At 42.9% G+C, this 22,919-nt stretch overlaps 1 protein-coding gene across 3 annotated transcripts in view; it reads left to right on the forward strand.

Annotated features, from left to right (window-relative positions):
* Positions 1-22,919, forward strand: part of rictora (RPTOR independent companion of MTOR, complex 2 a) — a 232,197-nt gene that overhangs the window by 78,929 nt on the left and 130,349 nt on the right. The gene's annotated exons all lie outside the window — the stretch shown is intronic.

The raw sequence follows: 22,919 nt of genomic DNA on the forward strand, positions 1-22,919 counted from the left end.
ACACCCAACAGTGTCCCACACCATGTGACCAAGTGACTGCAGCTTCGGGCACTTGACTGCATCCTGAACTCTCATCTCAGACCATAAGACATAGGAGGAGAAATTAGGCCATTCGGCCCATCGAGTCTGCTCCACCATTCAGTCATGGCTGCTAAGTTTCTCAAACCCATTCTCCCGCCTTCTCCCCATAACCTTTGATCCCCTTACCAATCAAGAACCTATCTATCTCGGTCTTAAGTACACTCGATGACCTGGCCTCCACAGCCTCCTGTGGCAATGAATTCCATAGATTTACCACTCTCTGGCTAAAGAAGTTTCTCCTCATCTCTGTTCTAAAAGGTCTTCCCTTTACTCTGAGGCTGTGCCCTCAGGTTCTAGTCTCTCCTATTAATGGAAACATCTTCCCCACGTCCACTCTATCCAGGCCTTTCAGTATTCTGTAAGTTTGAATCAGATTCCCCCTCATCCTTCTAAACGCCATCAAACAGCGCACAGGCATTTTTCTAAACTGGACTCTGAGGCTTCGCGTTTGCTTGTACTATGAGGGTGACTTTTCAATTTCAACTGAATGCAAGGGACTAGGAGCGCACCCCTCAGTCAGTGTTTGATGGCCACCTTTTCCCAAAAGGATCCTCGGGCTTGCCCAGCCGCGCAATGGTTCTGCAGCACCATAGCACTCATTCGAGTTTGAAGTGTGCGTGGGAGGGATTACCAGTAGAGGGGCAATAATTGGCCGTGAGAAGAATTATTGCTGCTTGAGTGGACATGCTTGCTTGACTCCAAGGATTGAATTGAGCTCCAGCTAAACGTTCTCAGCTGTGATGGAGTGCTTATCTATGACATATTTTTCTATTAGCCTGACCATTTTTTTCCCCCATCCTCCTCCCCCAGCATGTGTTTGTGCTCCAACTTCAGTCGGTGCTGCCATGAGCCACCCACTGCTGCCCCAGGGCACTGTCACCCTTGCCCTGAGGTTGTCTTCTCATCCTTCCCCCTTTGCACTGTCACCCTTGCCCTAGCACCATGAAGAAGCCACTACAGAGATTCACCAGTGGTCCCCCCCCCACCCAAATCCGTGGAGTCGCTGGGATCATTGAGACTGCTGTGCAAAATTGTATGCAGTCACCACTGAGTTACCTTCGAAGTTGTGGTCGCCAGGTTCACGCCTTTTAAAGGCATTTGTAAATCACACCATCGTGAAATCACGCCAACATGAGATTTAAATTTAACTTGGGGAGATGATTCTGGCATGTGGCTACAATAATTAGATGCTAATTTATTACAATTAAGTTCCTGACATTCATCGGCAGGAAATGTGGCCCACCATTGACAGGGAGGAGGACAATCGAAACCTGGATTTACATCATCGGGGAATGCGACTAGGGCCTTCTCGCGAGATTTTGCAATCTCGCCACTCAACACGGCCGCTGCAACGGGCAGAAAATCTCAACCTTTGTGTCTGTCTTCATGGAGGATTTAACTAAAGACCTCCCAGAAATAATGGAGAATAAAGGGACTGTTATAAATGAGGAACTGTAAGATAATAGCAAAAAAAATGTACTGGAGGAAATTAATGGGACTTCAAAGTAGATAAATCTCCTGAACCTGATGACCTACATCCCAGAGTGTTGAAAGGTGGCTGTAGAGATAGTAAATGCATTAGTGGTCATCTTTCAACATTCTGTAGACTATGGAATGGTTCCTGCAGATTAGAAACTAGCACATGTAACCCCCCAATTTAAGAAAGAAGGCAAGAGAGAAAATGAACTACAGACCAGTTAATCTGACATCAGTTGCAGAGAAAATACTAGAGTCTATAATAAAGAATGTGATAACAGAACACTTGGAAAATAATGCTAGGATTGGGCAGAGTCAGCACGGATTTCTGAAAGGGAAATCATGTTTAACAAACCTGTTGGAGTTTTTTTGAGGATGTTACGACGTGGCAGATGATATGTGCCAAGCAGACCAAATCCACGAGGGAAACCTGGTCATGCTATCACAACGGTTTTGCAATTTGTATTTATTACGAGATGTATGCACTGAATTCAAAAGTAATAAGTTCACCAAGACCTTTAGAGATTTTTTAAAAGTTAAAATATTTATTAACAAAATATAAAAGATTTCAAGCACGCACATAAGACTGTATATTACTACTATAGTAATTCTTAAAATTCCTAATTAAGCTGATCCCCAGTTACACTCCCTTTTTAAGGCAACAGTCCAAAGTAAATATTAGTTTTAAAACAGAACCAGCAAGTTAGCATAATACCCACTTGACAGTGGAATTCCATTTGGCTTTTCCTCAACTTCAGTTTTGTTACATAGCAGACCTATACACAAATGCTGAAAGTTTCATTAAGGCTATTTCTCATATACCTGTTCAATCTTACATGGCCTTCTCCCACATAGCCATTCATTCCCCTTTATATATGTTTCTCACCTTTTAATATGTAAATTTTATTGTTTCATATGTCATTGAAACTGCATCATCTTCATGATATAAAAACTTTCATATTGCCCATATATATATATTGTCTGTAACCGTGGGAAAAATAAACATATTCCTTAGCCTTGCTTATCTGGCTAGTTGTAAACAGACTAAGATTCCGTTGAAATCCAAATAGTCCTTCATTTATCTAAAAGTGCAAATTCACTTCACACCTTACATGCTAAGCCTGCATCCGTGTTTACTCATTAGCATGCAAGCACCTAGCTTCTTTTGATGATTCCAAACTTGCAGTCTTCTTGACTCCAGATGTAATTAAATCACGCACAGATCCAACTATACTTATCCGCATAAACCTACTTTACAATAAACCACAATAATACAATTTTAAAAATGTTAGCTCCTTGACAATAGATAAGGAGGAACTGGTGGAGCTGGTATATTATGATTTTCAGAAAGCTTTTGATAAGGTCCCACAAGGATAGGAGAGGATAGTAAACAAAATTGGGATTGGGGGGATATACTGGCATGGATTGAAAACTGGTTAATGGACTGAAAACCATAGGAATAAATGGGTCATTTTCAGGTTGGCAGACTTTGACTAGTGGGGTACTGCAAGAATCAGTGCTTGGGCCACAGTTATTTCTAATACAGCTCGCCACCACCTTCTCAAGGGCAGCTAGGGATAGGCAATAAATGCTGGCCCAGCCAGCGAAGCCCACATCCTGTGAATGAATAAAAAAAAAATCAATGATTTGTATGTGGGGATTGAATGTAATATTTCCAAGTTTGCAGATGACGCAGTAGGTGGTAGCATGAATTGAGGAGGATGCAAAGATGGTGCAGGGGGATTTGGCAAGGCTGTGAGTGGGCAAAAAATTGGCAGATGGAATACAATGTGGAGAAATGTGAGGTTATTCACTTTGGTAGGAAAAACAGAAATACAGAATATTTCTTAAATGGTGAGAATGGGAAGTGTTCAGCTTCAAAAGGGACTTTGGTGTCCTTGTTCATGAGTCACTGTCTCAGAATAAGGGGCAGGCCATTTATAACTGAGAAGAGGAGAAATTTGTTCACTCCGTTGTTAATAGATTTCTGCATTTTAAAAACATCAAGGGATATGGTGATAGTGCAAGAAAATGGTATTGAAGTAGAAAATTAGCCACGATCTCCTTGGTGGATTGGGCTCAGGAATGAATGGCCTACCCCTCCTATTTCTTATGTTCCAAGAGAAAATCTAACCATCTCCCCATGGTAGCCAATTGCATTACCATTGCTGAATGCCCCACCGTCAACGCTGTTGTTCAGAACCTTAACTGGAGCGGCCACACAAATACTGTGACTACAAGAGCAGGCCAGGGGTTGAGAATTCTGCAAGAATTGGTGCCTGTCCACCATCCACAAGGCACATGTCAGCAGTGTGATGGAACACATGGCTCTGCCGTGTACCATCTACAAGATGCACTACAGAATCTTGCTAAAGTTCCTTCAACGGCACCACCCACACCTGTGACCTCTACCACCTAGAAGGACAAGGGCAGCAGGCACATGGGAGCACTACCACCTGCAATTCACACACTGCATGGACTCTAGCAGTTCAAGAAGGCAGGTATTTGAGATGGGCAATAAATGTTGGCCTTGCCAGTGACCTCCATATCTCACGAAAATGGAATTTAAAAGTTGCAGGTTTTAATGGTGTTTACTGTCTGCCCACTCTTTAGTTTCCATATTAGAAAGAATCAGCATGCAATATATTGCTGTAACTTGGCTCTCAGGGGGTTAATAAATGCTGTAGAATGAGTTATCCAAGGCTCCCATCTTTACAATACTCTACTAATCATTGACAAATTCCCTGCTTTCATTTCCTTCCTGATAATTTGTGTCAAGTTGGTACATGTGCAGATAGGTGAGCAACAACCCCACTCCTAGTTATTGCTGGGAGCTAAAAAAAAAGGACCCCGACACTGGTAACTTCTCCCCATATTGCCTTCAAGGCTCTTTTGCAGCCTCTGTTATACTCAAGTTAGAAAGTGGTAGGGTCCTATAGTTTCATTCCCCACAGCTAAAAACAACTAAAGCAGACAGAGTTCCCTAGCCTATAATATAAAAGTGAAGTACCTCATTATGCTACAGTTTAATCTCTACTTTAACTCTGAGACAAAAGAATTATAACTTGGTAAGAATTGGAAAAGGTCCAGTATTTGTGTGACCTATGATCCTGTTGTTGAGGTGTTTTGTGCCCAGTTGTGCTACATTAAAGCAGGTATATAAAATGTAAATTGGGCAGTTAACATCAAGGAGTTTTGGCACCTTCTAGTATTGCATTTATTGAGAAGATTATTGCAGGTCAAACATTCAAGTGGGAATTATTTTCATAGCAAACAGGTAACTAGAAATAAGCCTGCTTAACTGATACAAAAATTGAGGAAATGCCTGAAACAGTTTGAGCTGGTTGCAAAGAATTACTGAAAAATTACTCTAGAATAGTCAGGACACTGCATGTTTACATTTGTTTTTGTTCTTCTTTCTCTGCAGTAGTCGAGTTTCCGCAGCTGGCATTCCATAGAAGTGTTTGTATATCCGATCCTCTCGGGCCACTGAGATGAGTGAGGACAGTGAGTGAGGACAGTGCCTGTCTCCTTCTTTCTCTATCTTTCCCTTTCTCTCTTTCTTTCTGACTTGCCTCCTTTTAAGGTTTGTAGTGTGAGGGCAAGCAAGCCAGGCTGGTGATCTGATCTGTAAGCACTGTGAGTGTCACATACTGAAGTTTTCCTCCTGACGTCACCTCTGGAGACAAATGTTACTGCAGCTTCCTCCAGCAAAGAAAATGCTTGTCATTTCTCTCTTCACAGCACAGACGGTAGCTGGGCTGAGGTGCCACGCGTGGCAAACAACTTAAAGTACTTTGCCCACCTGCCTAATACGTGTTCTTTTTTATGTTCAGTTACAGGATATGGGTGTCACTGGCTAGGCCAGCATTTATTACCCATTCCTAATTGCCCTTGAGAATATGGCGGTGAGCTGCCTCCTTGAATGCAGTCCCTGTGGTGTAGGTACACCCACAGTGCTGTTAGGGAGGAAGTTCCAGAATTTTGACCCAGCAACAGTAAAGGAACAGCGATATATTTCCAAGCCAGGTTGGTGAGTGGCTTGGAGGGGATCTTCCAGGTGGTGGTGTTCCCATGTATCTGCTGCCCTTGTCCTTCTAGATGGCAGTGGTCATGGTTTGGGAGGTGCTGCGTAAGGAGCCTTGGTGAGTTTTTGCAATGCATCTTGTAGATCGTGCACCCTGCTACCACTGTGCATCAGTGCTGGAGGGAGTGAATGTTTCTGGAAGGGGTGCCAATCAAGCAGCCTGCTTTGTCCTGGATGGTGTCAAGCTTCCTGAGTGTTGGAGCTGTGCACATCCAGGTAAGTGAACGGTATTCCATCACACTCCTAACTTGTGCCTTATAGTTGGTGGGCAGGCTTTGGGGAGTCAGGAGGTGAGCTACTCACTGCAGGATTCCGGGTCTTTGACCTGTTCTTGTCACCACAGTATTTATATGGCTAGCCCAGTTCAGTTTCTGGTCAATGGTAACCTCGAGGACGTTGATAGTGGGGGATTCAGTGATGGTAATGCCGTTGAATGTCATGTGGTGATAGCTGGATTCTGTCTTGTTGGAGATGATCATTGCCTAACACTTGGTAGCGCGAATGTTACTTGCCACTTGTCAGCCCAAGCCTGGATATTGTCCAGGCCTTGCTGCATTTGGACATGGACTGCTTCAATAACTGAGAAGTTGCGAATAGTGCTGGACATTGCGCAATCATCCCTACTTCTGTTCTTATGCTAGAAGGAAGGTCATTGATGAGCAGCTGAAGGTGGTTGGGGCCCAGGACACTACCCTGAGGAACTCCAGCAGTGATGTCCTGGAGTTGAGATGACTGACCTCCAACAACCACAACCATCTTCCTTTATGCTAGGCATGACTCCAACCAGCAGAGATTTTTCCCCCTGATTCCCATTGACTCCAGTTTTGCTTGGGCTCCTTGATGCCACACTCCATCAAATGCTGCCTTGATAACAAGGGCAGTCACTCTCACTTCACCTCGGGAGTTCAGCTCTTCTGTCCATGTTTGAACCAAGGCTGTAATGAGGTCAGGAGCGGAATGACCCTGGCAGAACCCAAACTGAGTGTCAGTGAGCAGGTTATTGCTAAGTAAGTGCTGCTTGATAGCACTGTTGATGACTCCTTCCATCACTTTACTGATGACCGAGAGTAGACTGATGGGGTGGTAATTGGACGGGTTGGATTTGTCCTGCGTATTGTGTACAGGACATACCTGGGCAATTTTCCACATAGCCAAGTAGATGCCAGTGTTGTAGCTGTACTGGGACGGCTTGCTTAGGGGGCACATCAAGTTCTGGAGCACAAGGCTTCTGCACCAACGGCGGAATATAGTTAGAGCCCATTCCCTTTGCAGTATCCAGTGCCATCAGCCGGTTTTTGATATCACATGGAATGGGTTGAATTTGCTAAAGATTGGCACCTATGATGCTGGGGACATTCGGAGTAGGCTAAGATGGATCATCCAATCAGCACTTCTGGCTGAAGATTGTTGCAAATGCTTTGTCTTTTGCACTGATGTGTTGGGCTCCCACATCGTTGAGGGTGGGGATATTTATGGACCTCCTTCAAATTTTCAACTCTTCTGTATTATGCTGGGATCTCTAGGAATTAACCTCCTACGCATTGCTGCGAGCGACCCAGGGAAAACAGGAAGAGTTGGTTGGCAGTGCCAATACCCCAGTGAGATGTAGCAGAAATTCAAAGGTTAGGCAAGAAGGCCTGTGGTGTGGATTTCTGCTCGGAGCTTGGACTCAGCTGGAGCTTCTGAGCTTCCAGTAGGCAGTTAAATTCCAAAAAAAAAATTGCGTTGTGTTCTGGCTGTACCAGTTGCCTCTCTGGGTAAGCATTTGCAATAACGTTTCAATTCCAATCAGTTTCTTTGTCCATGTTCCTTCCTCCACCCTTGCCCCCACTTTCCCCCTTCCCAACTTCATTTTATTGCATCTGCTCTTTTGTCTGTAGTCTACTAGTGAAGGAACTATAAGGGGATTTTGGGAATGAGGTGCTACAAATAAATAAACAACTGCTGGATTGTTCCCCCCTCGGCATACATTTTGTTCTTGTCGTTTCTTACTGGAGTTTCGAATGGGATTAAATTCCCACCTTTCAGCTCTCCTCTTAACAGCCTATAGAACACTCAAAAGCTCAGTACAGCCTCTTGATGGAAATCCACCCTGTGTCGCATTGGCTTTCGTGCCCACCCATCAGAATTCTGCTTTCCATCATTGGTGCTCTGGCACCCGTTACACTCTGGTCCTATTTCCCTCTCTGTGTTTATGCATACGTGCGCAAAGGGTTGTGAACCATCCTTGATGTCCTGGATTCTCCAAGAACAAAAATATCCAACAATTTAGAAGAATTAGAAGACATATCTTTCACAGGTTCATCCCTGACACTGAGGTCAGGCATACTGGATGCAGTATTTGGCTTAGCATTAGGATATGCAAGCAGCCTATAATAAGAAAGGAACAAGAATAGCAGCTATGGTCTCTGGGAGGTTGCCAAATTGCATTCCATTTTATTAGGGTTCCTCATCTGGGCATCTGCATATGTTTTACTCAACAGCTGGACCACACCAAACTATGTATACAACAGCAATAAAAATAGAAAATACTGGAAAAACTCAGCAGGTCTGGTAGCATCTGCGGAGAGAGAAAAACAGCATTTCGAGTAAGTATGACTCTGCTCTGAAGAAGTCATACAAACTCAAAGCATTAAATGTTTCTGTCTCCACAGATGCTGCCAAACCTGCTGAGTTTTTCCAGCATTTTCTGTTTTTATTTCAAACTTACTATATCTGCAGTATTTTGCTTTTATTTTAGGGTACAATAGTAAGCCTCCTGTAGAAACTGGACTGAGACTGGTCAAATTCACTAACTTGGATATTTATACCCAATGTCTGGGTTGGATTTGATCCACTTATAATAAATTTGCAGCATCCAGTGCCATTTACTCAAAACAATACAACAATATCATGCATCTATTGCAGGAACTCATCATCTCCATTGCTTTCCATCACGCGTGAAGCTGGGGGAAGGAATGAGAGATGGGAAGGGAGCAGCACCATTTGGCCACTTATATGTACTGTTTGTTACGAGAAGTAGCTTTTAAGATCAGTGTTACCCTTGGATGTTATGTGTTTTAAGTCCCAACAATGTGTGGCGTTGGGTAGGAAGCTACCATGTTCACTGCAGTGCAGAACAATGTATGGTATACATTTCATTGTGGCAGAATTGTCTACACTCACTACAAATTATATTTTAATTCCCCTACCTAACCAAGACAATGCAAACAGGAAATTAAAGAGGAAATGGCCTCTTTACACTGGTCTTGCTTCACACAGGATACATGTGTATTTTCGCGTGTTAAATTGTATAGTTTTTATTATATTTTAGAAAAAGCTGGCATGATAGCAAAATTCCAATTTACATTGTTAGAAGACTTGTTTAATCTATTGGTACCAATAAATTTGAGGAAAGGTAACCTATTAAATAACAATGCCAATACACTCAGCCCTTAATACTTTTGATTCTTCATTTGTTTTTTTTCTCTTATCACCACCAGTGATAGATATAGAAGCACCAATACTTTATTCTACTGATATATTGCTCAAAATGCTCTATCTACAAACGCCAATTGTTTTGTGGGTTCTTGGAAATTTCACACTGCTCACCATTAGGCTTTACTGAAAAAAGATCTCTTCCCCTCCATTTATTTTGAGTAGTTTCTCTGCATTTGTGTACTTTTAAGCATTTTGACAAGCTTGAATTAAACTTCACTGAACTCACATAGACATGCCTTTTACATTGATCATGCTTTTAATTATTGGGTATTTGCGCACATATCCTATTAGAAGTATGGGTAACTACAGACAATAGTTGGGTTGTCTGAAATTATTCTTGCTTTATGATTGTTGTGCATTGTGTTTTCTGACATTTGGAGACCAGTATTAAGTGTAATGTAGTAGGGTATTTAAACCAACTTTAGTCTGCCCTGGACCTGTGTAGCCATCAGCACAGAAATATAGTAGTTGATTTTTTTTCCCCCTCTTTGGAGGTGCTGATCCTTGCTAGGGTAAGATAACATGGGTACTTGGCATCCTCTAATATTTTGCCTACATTGACCTTTTGTTCATGGAGGATATCACAGCTAGGTCAATCCTGTCCTTACTTAAACTTTGCAATAGCGATCACTAGAAAGAAGTCAGAAAGACAACAGGTAAGCCCAGAATTTTTGGGCCTAGGATGCTGAGCCCATTTGCACTCCAACTGCTGTCCTGGCTGAGATTGGCTGATCCACAACTTATTTCACATTGACTGTTGACATAACAATAATCTGGAGCCTGTTATAGCGAAGGCGATAGAGACAAATATGTATAACAGGCAACCAAAATTTATAATTATCAGTCATTTACAGACATAAGGAAGTAATGAGTGTATTAAAAACAGAAAATTCAGGAATGCTCAGGTCAGGCAGCAACTGTGGTGAGTAACAGTTAACAAGCAGAATTTTACAGCCCCGTGGGTGGTGGGGGGCAGGGCTGTAAAACGTGGCAAGCCATTCAAAAGTCCATTGATTTAGGCCGGACTGTAAAATCCCGCCCACGTTTCAGGTTGATGAACCTTCATTGTTAACCTGAAATGTTAAGTCTGTTTCCCTCCACAGCCACTGCCTGACCTAAGTATTTCCAGCATTTTCTCTTTTTATTTCTGATTTCCAACAACTGCAGTATTTTGCTTTTGTAAGTGATGAGTGTGTAGCACTAATTCAAATAAAAAGAATGGAGCTGCTGGTGTTGAAAATCTGAAATAAAAACGCAACAGATCCTTTGGGTTCTGTAATGATAAAAGGCAGGTTATTATTTGGAGTCTAAACCCTTTGTCAGAACTGGAAACTAATACATAAACAAGCAGATTATTGGAGTTGAACAGATCAAAATGCAAGGGGGTGAAGAGCAATATTGGGTTGAATTCCCAAAAAGCTGGAAGAGATCGAAATTAGAAGATCTTGATAATGATTGTCTGATGCAGTAAATGTGTATAGCCAGGTGAGGTGGTATTTGAAAGATATTAAAAGAAACAAAAAGGCCTGTAACATCAAGAAATCTGAATGAAAAACAGGAAATCTTCGAAAAACAGAGCAAGCCTACCAGTGCCTGAAAGGAAAAGGCAATCCAAGAGTAGTGCGGAACCTCCACTGGAACTATGTTCCATTGAAGAATCTACATCTCCGACACTCCCTTCATTGCTTTAAACATAAATGAGAGATATAGTTAAGGGCTGCAGTTGCTGAAACCCATGTCCAGGCCAGAAAGCTACAGTGTACCGAGGGCAGGGATGTGATACTGTTCCTGAAGTCTGTACTCTGCTTGTTTGGAAGTCTAAGATAGAAAGGTCCAAGAGAGAATGGAGTGGGAGGTACTAAGTAAGCAAAGTCAAAAAGGAACAGCCATATCTCTGCTGAAAGCATAGTGATTGATATAGGATGTTTTGCAAGGTAATCTGATGAATGTGGAGATTAGTAAAATGGAAGGTGAGACCAAGTTAGATTCTGTTATCAGTGGGGTAAGGGATGAACACGGTAGTACAAGAAGTGGGACTGGCAGTGGCAGCCTTGGCTGACGCAAAAGAATATTCAAATTTTTTGATGCAGAAAGTGAAGTCGTCAAAACAAATGTGGCAGAGATGGAGAAGCCGGGAGAAAGGAATAAAGCCCAGGAAGTAAGATGGGAGGAATAATTGTGATATGTTTGTACCCATTGTTAGAGACAAGCGAATCAGAGGTCGACCATGTGAGAGTGATTGGAGCTCAATAGTTCAACATTAATTGAAAAGTTCTTTGTAATGTTCTGAAAATAGGATAAGATAAGGTGCAGTTGGAAACATCAGAGCAGTGCAAGGGCAATACAAACAAAGTGACTGAGTAGGATAGGAACATTATTCTATAAAAGTGCAGGCCTAGCTAGGACCTAGGTGGATACCCATAGTAACTTGGATCTGGAAGAAGTGAAGAGGCCTGAGAGAAATTATTCAGATTGAGAACAAGTTTAATTGAATGGCTGTTTCTTTCTCCCTCCCACCTTTGACAGCATAACCCATCACATTTCTACCCTCCAGTTCTGAAGAAGAGCCATATTCGACTTGAAACATTAACTCTGTTTCCCTCTCCACAGATGCTGCCAGATCAGCTGAGTATTTCCAGAACGACTTGTTTTAGTTCAGATTTCCAGTGCCTGCATGCAGTATTTTGCTTTTTTATTTTAGCCAAATAGCATTGAGTGGAGAGTGGCTGGGCCTCTGTTCTTTTACCACGTTAGTTTACAATGTCAGTTTTTAACTGGATCATATGTAGATCCGGAAAGTCACCAAAATTTTGCATTTATTGACCTAATGTTGTTTATACTGTCACGCACAATTTTTTAAAAAAAATCTCATAGTTTTTTCTTTTAGATAGCTTTCTTTGTCCTCCATATCTTGTGAAAGGGGACTTCTTGATGTGTTAATGTACAGTTGAACCCCATATAAATAGAATGAAACCCATGGATTGCATTTACTAGAAACTGAGATGAGACTGGTCAAAAGTTATTACAAGTTTTTCTTTAATTCAGCTAGGGATGGAGTTGCACCTTTGACTGAGGTGAAGAGCAGTGTCTAACCCATTGCATCAATGCAATTTTTTTCTCCAATTATTTATCCAATTCCCTTTTGAAACCTACTATTGAAAATCTGTTTCCACCACCATATCCGATAGCGCATTCCAGATTCTAACCACGTGTTGTGCCACCTTCAGAGATCTTTGCACATGAATCCCTTGGTCACACTGCCCCTATACACTCTTTAGAACTCTGCCATATAAACAATATTGCCTCCTCCCATCCCTTCTGCCAAAATGCATCACCACCTGTTTCTTTGTCTTAGATTCCATCTTCCATTTGTCTGGCCATTCTGCTAGCCTGCAACATGTTGCAGTTAAGTGGAATCATCCTAGCAATCTGCTACACCTCCAAGTCTGGTATCAGCAAATTTTGAAATTTTCTTTAGTCATTTATATATATCAAAAAAGTAATGGCCCTACCACTGAACCTTGGGGAACACCACTGTCTACCATCCTCCAGTCTGAAAAGTAACCATTTACCATGACTTGCTGTTTTCTGCCCTTAAGTCAATTTTTATCCAAGCTGATACTGACCACCCTCCGCCTATCCCAGGAGCCTTAATTTTGTTAACCAGCCTTTTATGTGGTGCTTTGTCAAATGCTTTCTTAAAATCCATATAGACAACATCTATTGCATTCCCTTCATCAACTTTCTGTATTATTTCATCAAAAAACTCAATGAGATTAGTCTAGCACGACCTGCCTTTTACAAACCTGTGCTCCTTTATTAACTCAAATCTCTCCAAGAGCTTGTGCATTTTTTTCATTTATTCATTGTTCATTTTTATTGTTTCTAAAACCTTACCCACCACTGATAAACTGACTGGCCTGTAGGACTGTCCTTACACCCTTTCTCAAATAAGGGTGTCACATTTGTCACTTTCCAATCTTCTGACACCTCCTATTTAGGGAAGGTTGGAAGTTTATGCCAAGCCCTTCTGCTATCCTGACTCCCACTTCTTTTTGCAACTTGGGTTGCAAGCCATCCAGACCAGATGATTTACCACACTAAGTATATCCAGCTTTTCTAGTATATCCTACCTATCAATTTTCACCCCATCTGTTACCTCTATCATCTACCAATATTTTGCCAGCGTCCTCTTCCTTAGAAAAAAAAGTCTCAAGTATTCAAATTTTCCCCTGCACCTCTAAACATAAATTGCACTTTTTGACTCTAATAGGCCCCACCCCATCTCTTACTACCTGCTTACTATTTGCATGCTTGTAGAAAAGCTTTGGGTTCCCAATTACATTAACTGCCATTCAGTTGGGATGGAGGGAAGTGTTTATTGTTAGCAGGGAACAGATCTAATTATGTTTTGCTGCCCTGTGGTTGAATTGGGCTCAATCCAATATCCTTGTTTCATTTATTGCTCTAATCATGTTGCCGCAGATATTCAAAAGTTGGGACTTGCCCTTTCTGACTACCTGTGGAAGTCCTAGAATCTTATATGAGCTGCCTGTATCTTTCCTCTTCCTTCCTCAGCTCTGCCCAAATGTGACAGTAAACCATTGTAAGGCAGTTCTAAGAATAAGCAAAATGCTGCCTAATGCCTTGGTGGGTCAATGCTATTTCGATAATAACATAAAAAATAGAGCAAGAGTATACCACATGGTCCATCAAACCTACTGGGCCATTCAATACAATCATGGCTGATCTTGGGCTTCAATTCCATTTTCCTACCTGCTCTCCATATCTGTTAATTCCCTGAGAGACCTGTCTATCCCAGCCTTAAATATATTCAATGATGGAGCATTCACAATCCTCTGGGATAGAGAATTGCAAAGATTCGCAACCATTTGAGTGAAATAATTTCTCCTTGTCTCAGTCCTAAATAATCGGGCCCCTTATCCTGAGACTGTGCCCGTGTTTTAGATTCCCCAACCAACAAACAATCTCTCGTCCATCCTATCAAGTCTCTTCAGAATTTTTCTGAATTCAGAATCACCTCTCATATTCTCTGGAGGTTAGAAGAATAAGACCACTTTACTCAACAATACTGAGTAATGCTGAGTAATATTGAGCCATACATGCCAGGAAGGGCCTGATTTAGTTCCAAGTCTGTACAACATAATTGGTCTCAATTGGTGCAGTGTTTCGTAACCTTTGGGTTATAGAAAGGAAAAGGAGCAAGTGTTTTTCATGCTGATAGTTACTCAGTGCCACCTTAATGGAAAATGCCACTCCTCTGGCCACTGTCAATTATGCAGGTCGTGCTTGCTGCCTAGGCTGATTTTTAAAAAATATGTCTATATCCATTCATGGGATTAAGGTGTCAATGGCTAGGCCAGCATTTATTGCCCATCCCTAACTGCCCCATATAAGGTGGTGGTGAACTATCTTCTTGAACTGCTGCAGCCCATGTGTTGGAGGAACACCCACAGTGCTGTTAGGAAGGAAGTTGCAAAATTTTGACCCAGTGATACTGATAAAGCGACAATACAGTTCCAAGTCAGGATGATGGGTGGCTTGGAGGGGAATTTGCAGGTGGTGATGTTCCTATATATCTGCTGCCCTTGTCCTTCTAGGTGTTAGAGGTCACAGGTTTGGAATGTGCTGTTGATTGAGCATTGGTGAGTTGCTGTAGTGCACCTTGTAGATGGTACACACTGCTGCCACTGTGTGTTGGTGGCAGAGGAAGTGAATGTTTATTGTGGATGGGGTGCCAATCAAGCGGCTAGCTTTGTCCTGGATGGTGTTGAGCTTCTTAGATTTGCTGGAGCTTTGTTTATCCAGGCAAGTGGAGAATATTCCACCAATCTCCTAACTTGTGCCATGTAGATGCTGGACAGGCTTTGGCAAGTCAGCAGATGAGTTACTCTCCGCAGAATTCCCAGCCCCTGACTTGTTGAAACCACATTATTATATGGCTGATGTGAAGAATGGTTGCTTGGGGAGATACATGAGGAATAGAGGTAGAGAGCATCTTGCCATCATTGAAATTGTACCCTAACATGGAAATGGGGGGGAGAAAAATTAGGGTAGAATAAATTGGTTAAAAACATCTCAATAATGAACACTTTGTACTGATAGATGCTATTATGGGAAGACACTAGGTTGGTATAGACTAAATAGACTTTGACTTGTGCAGTCCAAGCTGAAGTGGTTATGTTACTGCATTATTAATCCAGAGGCTTAAACTCGTAATTCTGCAGAACAAGTTCAAACACTGCTTGACAATTAAGCTTGAATTTATAAAGGTTGGAAATAAAAACCTGATATCAGTAAAAGTGACTGTGAAGCTTTCAGATTGTTGTAAAAACCAGATCACTGATGTCCTTTTAGGAAGGGAACTGCCACCCTTCCCTGGTCTGGGCCACTGCATGACTCTTAACTGTCCACTGAAGTGGCCTGGCAAGCCACAAAGGTGTATCAAGCCACCATGATGGCTTAAACAGGTGATCCGCCCACCCCTTGGAGCAAGGAAGTATGAGCAATAATGGAAGTTTTGCCAGTGGTACCCATATCACAGCAATTAAAAATGTAGTTAGATACTTTAATGCAAGGAGCCTTACAAGTAAGGCAGATGAATTGAGGGCGTTGATTAGCACATGGGAATATGATAGTGTTATCATTGAGCCATGGTTGAGGGAAGAGCAGGACTGGCAGTTCAATATTCCAGTGTATATAATCTTCAGGCATGATAGGGGAGGGTGTAAAAGAGGAGGTGGCATTGCACTATTGATCAAGGAGTCAATTACTGCAGTAAGGAGGGATGGTATCTTAGAAGGTTCCTCAAATGAGGCCATATGGGTAGAGCTTAAAAACAATAAAGGATCAATCACTTTGCTGGGAGTGTACTATTGGCCTCCAAACAGTCAGGTAGAGATAGAGGAGCAAATATGTAGGCAAATCTCAGAAGTGTAAAAATAATAGGGTAATAATAGTAGGGGATTTCAACTTCCCCCCCAATATTAACTGGGATAGTCTTAGTGTGAAAGGCTTAGAGGGGGCGGAATTCTTAAAGTGCACCCAGGAGAGCTTTTTGAGCCAGCACATCGAAAGTTCAAGGGAAGGGGCAGTACTGGACCCAATCTTAGGGAATGAAGCCAGGCAAGTGGTAGAAGTGTCAGTGCGGGACCATTTCGGGGATAGTGACCATAACTCTGAAAAATTTAAGGTAGTTACAGAAAAGGACAAAGACGGACCAAAGATGTTTTGGATTGGGGGAGAGTGGATTTTAGTAAAATAAGGCAGGATCTGGCCGAGGTAGACTAGGAACAGTTACTTGTGGGGAAATCTACAGAGGAACACTGGGGGGTGTTCAAGAAGGAAATGGGGAGTGTACAGGCTCAACATGTTCCCTCTAGAGTGATAGGAAGGAGTAACAAGCTCGGAGAACCATGGATGACCAGAGATATTCAGGTTACGATGAGAAGTAAAAGAGAGGCTTTTAACAGGTACAAGGGAAGCAAATCAACAGAAGCATTAGTGGAGTACAGAAAGTGCAGGGTGGAGCTTAAGAAAACAATTAGGAGAGCAAAGAGGGGAAATGAGAAAGCCCTGGCTGGTAAAAGTAGGGAAAATCCCAAGATATTCTATAAGTATATCAATGGGAAGAGGATAACCAGGGAAAGAGTAGGGCCATAATGGACCAAGGGGGCAATCGATGGGTAGAGCCAGAAGAAATCGCTAGAGTGCTGAATGAATACTTCATGTCCGTCTTCACCCAACAGAATGAGGATGAAGGTATCAAACTCGGGGAGAGAGACTGCGAGGTTCTTAAGCAAATTGATATATGGAGTGACAAGGTATTGGAGGTGTTGGCAGGCTTCAACATGGACAAATCTCCAGGTCCAGATGATTTGTGTCCCAGACTGCTGAGGAGGGCAAGAGAGAAGATCGCAGGGGCTCTGACTATCTCCACTTGGAGAGGCATTGTTTGATCAGGGATAGTCAGCATAGCTTTGTCAGAGGGAGGTGATGCCTAACAAACTTGATTGAATTTTTTGAGGAGGTGACCAGGTGTGTAGGTGATGGTAGTGCAGTTGATGTAGTTTATATGGATTTCAGCAAAGCCTTTGACAAGGTCCCATATGGGAGACTTATAAAGAAGGCAAATGCAGTGGAGATACAGGGTAATTTGATAAGGTGGATTCAAAATTGGCATAGTTGTAGGAGTCAGAGAGTGATGACAGAAAGATGCTTTAGTGACTGGAAGCCAGTGGTGTACCACAGGGATCTGCTCGGTCCCCTATTATTTGTCATTTATATAAACGACATAGCTGACTAGGTGGGGGGTAGGATTAGTAAGTTTGCGGATGACACAAAGATTGGCCGAGTGGTTAACAGTGAGGTTGAGTGTCTTGGGCTACAGGATGATATAGACAGGGTGGTCAAATAGGCAGATAAGTGGCAGATGGAATTTAACCCTGAAAAGTGTGAGCTGATACACTTTGGAAAGAGTAATTTGACAAGGAAGTATTCAATGAACGACATGGCACTAGGAAGTTCTGAGGAACAAAGGGTCCTTGGCATGTGTGTCCATAGATCTCTGAAGGCAGAGGGGCATGTTAGTGCGGTGGTGAAAAAGGCGTATTGGACACTTGCCTTTATCAATCGAGGCATCAATTACAAAAGTAGGGAGGTCACGTTGGAGTTGTATAGAACCTTGGTGAGGCCACAGCTGGAGTAGTTCTGGTCGCCACATTATAGGAAGGATATGATTGCACTGGAGAGGGTGCAGAGGAGATTCACCAGGATGTTACCAAGGATGATACATTTAAGTTATGAAGAGAGGTTGGATAGACTTGGGTTATTTTTGTTGGAGCAGAAAAGACTGATGGGCGACCTGATCGAGGTGTGCAAGATTGAGGGGCATGGATAGGGTGGATAGGGAGCAGCTGTTCCCCTTAGTTGAAGGGTCAGTCACATGGGGGCATAAGTTCACGGTGAGGGGCCGGAAGTTTAGGGGGGATGTGAGGGAAAACCTTTTTACCCAGAGGGTGGTGACGGTCTGGAATGCACTGCCTGGGAGGGTGGTGGAGGTGGGTTGCCTCACATCCTTTAAAAAGTACCTGGATGAACACGTGGTACGTCATAACATTCAAGGCTATGGGCCAAGTGCTTGTAAATGGGATTAGGTAGGTAGGTCAGGTGTTTCTCATGTGCCGCTGGAGACTTGATGAACCAAAGGGCCTTTTCTGCACTGTGATTCTGTGACCGGAAATAAAGGTCCTGAATTGGGGGAAGGCTGATTTCAATATGATAAGACAGGATCTGGCCAAAGTGGACTGGGAGCAGCTGCTTGTAGGAAAGGATGTATCAGACCAGTGGGAGTCATTCAAAAAGGAAATAGTGAGAGTTCAGGGCCAACATGTTCCCGTAAAACTGAAGGGTAGGACCAAAAAGCCCAGGGAACCCTGGATGTCAAGGGATATAGAGGATTGGGTAAGGAAAAAAAGAGGCTTATGGCAGGCACAGAGGGCTGAAAACAGTGGAAGTCCTAGAGGAGTATAGAAATTGTAGGGGGGGCACTTGTTTAAAAAAAAAAGTAATTAGGAGAGCAAAGAGGGGGCATAAAAAAACACTGGCGGTCACATAAAGGAACATTCCAAGGCATTTTATAAATATATTAATGGCAAGAGGATAACCAGGAAAGAGTAGGGACCAAAGTGGCAATTTATGCGTGGAGCTGGAGGACATAGGTGAAGATTTGAATGATTACTTTACATCTGTGTTCACAATGGAGGAGGACAATGTAGGTGTAGCAATCAGGGAGGGGGTCTGTGGTATACTTGAACAAATTAGCATTGAAAGGGAAGGACGTATTAGCAGTTTTAGCGGGCTTAAAAGTGGATAAATCCACAGACCCAGATGAGATGTATCCTAGGCTGCTATGTGAGACAAGGGAGGAGATTGCACGGTCTCTGACACTAATTTTCAAATCCTCTCTGGCCACAGGAGAGGTGCCAGAGGACTGGAGGACAGCGAATGTGGTACCATTTTTCAAGAAGGGTAGTAGGGATAAACCAAATAATAACAGGCCAGTGTGTCTAACATCAGTGGTAGGGAAACTATTGGAAAGAATTCTGAGGGACAGGGTTAATCTCCACTTGGAGAGGCAGGTATAGTCAGGTGTAGTCAGCATGGCTTTGTCAGAGGGAAAGCATGTCTAACAAATTTGATTGAATTTTTCGTGGAGATGACGAGTTGTGTAGATGAGGGTAGTGCAGTTGATGTAGTCTACATGGACTTCAGTAAGGCTTTTGACATGGTCCCGCATGGGAGAATGGTCAAGAAAGTAAGAGCCCATGGGATCCAGGGCCGTTTGGCAAATTGGATCCAAAATTGGCTTAGTGTCAGGTGGCAGAAGGTGGTGATTGAAGGTGGTTTTTGCAATTGGAAGCCTGTGACAAGTGTGCGGCAGGGATCGGTGATGCGACCCTTGCTGTTTGTATTGTACATTAATGATTTAGACCTGAATATAGGAGGTATGATCAGTAAGTTCGCAGATGACACGAAAATTGGTGGTATTGGAGGAAAGCCTTAGATTTCAGAACGATATAGATGGGCCGGTAAGATGGGCAGAGCAATGGCAAATGGAGTTTAATCCTGAGAAGTGTGAGGTGATGCATTTTGGGAGGACTAATGCCACCAGGGACTATACAATGAATGGTAGGACCCTAGGAAGTACAGAGGATCAGAGTGACCTTGGTGTACATGTCCATAGATCCCTGAAGGCAGCAGCACAGGTAGATAAGGTGGTTAAGAAGGCAAATGGGATACTTGCCTTTATTATTCGAGGTGTAGAATATAAGAGCAGGGAGGTTATGTTGGAGCTGTATAAAACACTAGTTAGGCCACAGCTGGAGTACTGTGTGCAGTTCTGGTCACCACACTATAGGAAGGATGTGACTGCACTGCAGAGGGTGCAGAGGAGATTCACCAAGATGTCTGGAGCCCAGGCTCTCTCCGAAGAGAGACTGGATAGGTTATGGTTGTTTCCCTTAGAGCAGAGAAGTCTGAGGGGGGACCTGATTGAAGTATACAAAATTATGATGGGTATAGATAGGGTAGATACGAAGAAACTTTTCCCTTTAGCAGAGGTGTCAATAACCAGGGGGCATAGATTTAAGGTAAGGGGAAGGAGGTTTAGAGGGGATTTGAGGAAAAAAATTTTCACCCTAGGGTGGTTGGAATCTGGAACACTGCCTGAGGGGGTGGAAGAGGCAGGAACCCTCACAACATTTAATAAGTACTTAGATGAGCAGTTGAAACACCATAGCATTCAGGGCTACAGGGCAAGTGCTGGAAAATGGGCTTAGAATAGATAGGTGCTTAATGGCCAGCACAGGCACGTTGTTGGGCCGAAGGGCCTCTTTCTGTGCTGTATAACTCTATGACTAAAAGGCCACCTTTATCCCAATCAACCTTGAGTACTAGATGATCCATAACCATCCTATTCAAAAGTGTAACTGGGAGGCAGGAGCTCAGATCTGTTCATAGTTAATTCCACATCCTTGTTACGCTAACTATATTTATGAATATTGTTAGATGCATGGTGATATTCCTTTAATCATATTTGCAGCCCTAGCCTTGCTTTACCGCAGGAGCTTTTAGGTCAGTGGTACTCCTGAAGACGGTTTTGGGGATTCACTGTGGTGGGAATCTGTAACTCACTGCCTGAAAGGAAGGTAGAGGCAGAAACCTTCGTAACATTTAAGAAGTATTTGGATGTGGACTTGCAATGCCATGGCATATAAGGCTATGGGCCTAGTGCTGGAAAATGGGATTAGAATAGTTAGGTACTTGTTTGACTGGCACGGACTCGTGGGGCCGAAGGGCCTTTTTCTGTGCTGCTGACCTCTAATAAAAAAATAATGTGCTTCTAGATTTCTGTTGAAAACCTGCCTTATTAAGATGCTGCTTGAACTTGAATTTAGCTTTGCCCTCTCTCTTCTTACATTCTAGCAAAATAAAAATAGTGAATATTACTTTGAGGCAGGATTATCCCAGCTTTTATAAAGCTAGTGAAAATGCCTTTGAACGTAAAAGATTGGAAGATGTAGATGGTGGAGAGACCGAGGGGTTCAAGTATCTAATTTCCTGAAAGTGTAAGTAGATAAAGCCATAAAAAGACCAACAGTATTTTGGAGTTTGTACATAGGGGCACAGAGTGCAAGGGCATAGTGCAATAGTGCATTTGTACAACACAGTGGTTAAACTGAAGTTGAGTGTTATAAAAGCAAAAAACTGCGGATGTTGGAAATACAAAACAAAAACAAAAATACCTGGAAAAGCTCAGCAGGTCTGGCAGCATCTGTGGAGAGGGACACAGTTAACATTTCGAGTCCGTATGACTCTTCACCAGAACTAAGGAAAAATAGAAAAGAGGTAAAATGTAAGCTGGTTTAAGGTGGGGCGGGGGGGGGGGCGGGGGAGGTGGGACAGGTAGAGCTGGATAGAGGGCCAGTGATAGGTGAAGATTGCCAAAAGATGTCATAGACAAAAGGTCAAAGACGTGTTGACGGCAGTGATATTAGCTAAGAAATGTGCTAATTGTGACATTAAGGGCAGAAAGCAGGATGAGCAAGGGACAGATTGTCCTAGTTGGGGTGGAGTGCGGGGGAAGGGATCGAAATAGGCTAAAAGGTAGAGATAAAACAATGGATGGAAATATATTTAAAAATAATGGAAATAGGTGGGAAAAGAAAAATATATATAAGTTATTAGAAAAGGGGGGATCGGAAAGGGGGTGGGAATGGAGGAGAGAGTTCATGATCTAAAGTTGTTGAACTCAATATGCAGTCCGGAAGGCTGTAAAGTGCCTGTTCAGAAGATGAGGTGCTGCTCCTCCAGTTTGCATCAAGTTTCACTGGAACATTGCAGCAGGCCAAGGACATGTGGGCATGAAAGCAGGATGGTGTGTTGAAATGGCAAGCGACAGGGAGGTCTGGGTCATGCTTGCGGACAGACCAAAGGTGTTCCGCAAAGCAGTCACCCAGTCTGCGTTTGGTCTCTTCAATGTAGAGGAAACATTCATCGCTCCCAATGCTTTGCGGAACACCTTTGGTCTGTCTGCAAGCATGACCCAGAGCTCCCTGTCGCTTGCCATTTTAGCACACCAACCTGCTCTCATGCCCATGTGTCCATCCTTGGCCTGCTGCATTGTTCCAGTGAAGCTCAATGCAAACTGGAGGTACAGCACCTCATCTTCCAACTAGGCACATTACAGCCTTCCAGATTGAATATTGAGTTCAACAACTTTAGATCATGAACTGTCCTCCATCCCCACCCCTTTTCCGATCCCCCTTTTCCAATAATTTATATATATTTTTCTTTTCCCACCTATTTCCATTATTTTTAAATGTATTTCCATCCATTGTTTGATCTCTACCTTTTAGCCTATTTCAATCTCTTCCCCCCCACCCCACCCCCACTAGGGCTATCTGTCCCTTGCTGGTCCTGCTTTCTACCCTTAATGTCACCATTAGCACATTTCTTAGCTAATGTCAACACCTCTTTATCCTTTTGTCTATGACATCTTTTGGCAATCTACACCTATCACTGGCCCTCTATCCAGCTCTACCTGTCCCACCTCCCCCCCCAAACCAGCTTATATTTCACCTCTTTTCTATTTTTCCTTAGTTCTGGTGAAGAGTCGTATGGACTTGAAACATTAACTGTGTTCCGCTCCACAGATGCTGTCAGGTATTTTTTCCAGGTATTTTTGTTTTTAAGAGTGTTATATGCAGTTTCA

This window comes from Carcharodon carcharias, chromosome 4, assembly GCF_017639515.1.
Source record: "Carcharodon carcharias isolate sCarCar2 chromosome 4, sCarCar2.pri, whole genome shotgun sequence".
Lineage (NCBI taxonomy): Eukaryota > Metazoa > Chordata > Chondrichthyes > Lamniformes > Lamnidae > Carcharodon > Carcharodon carcharias.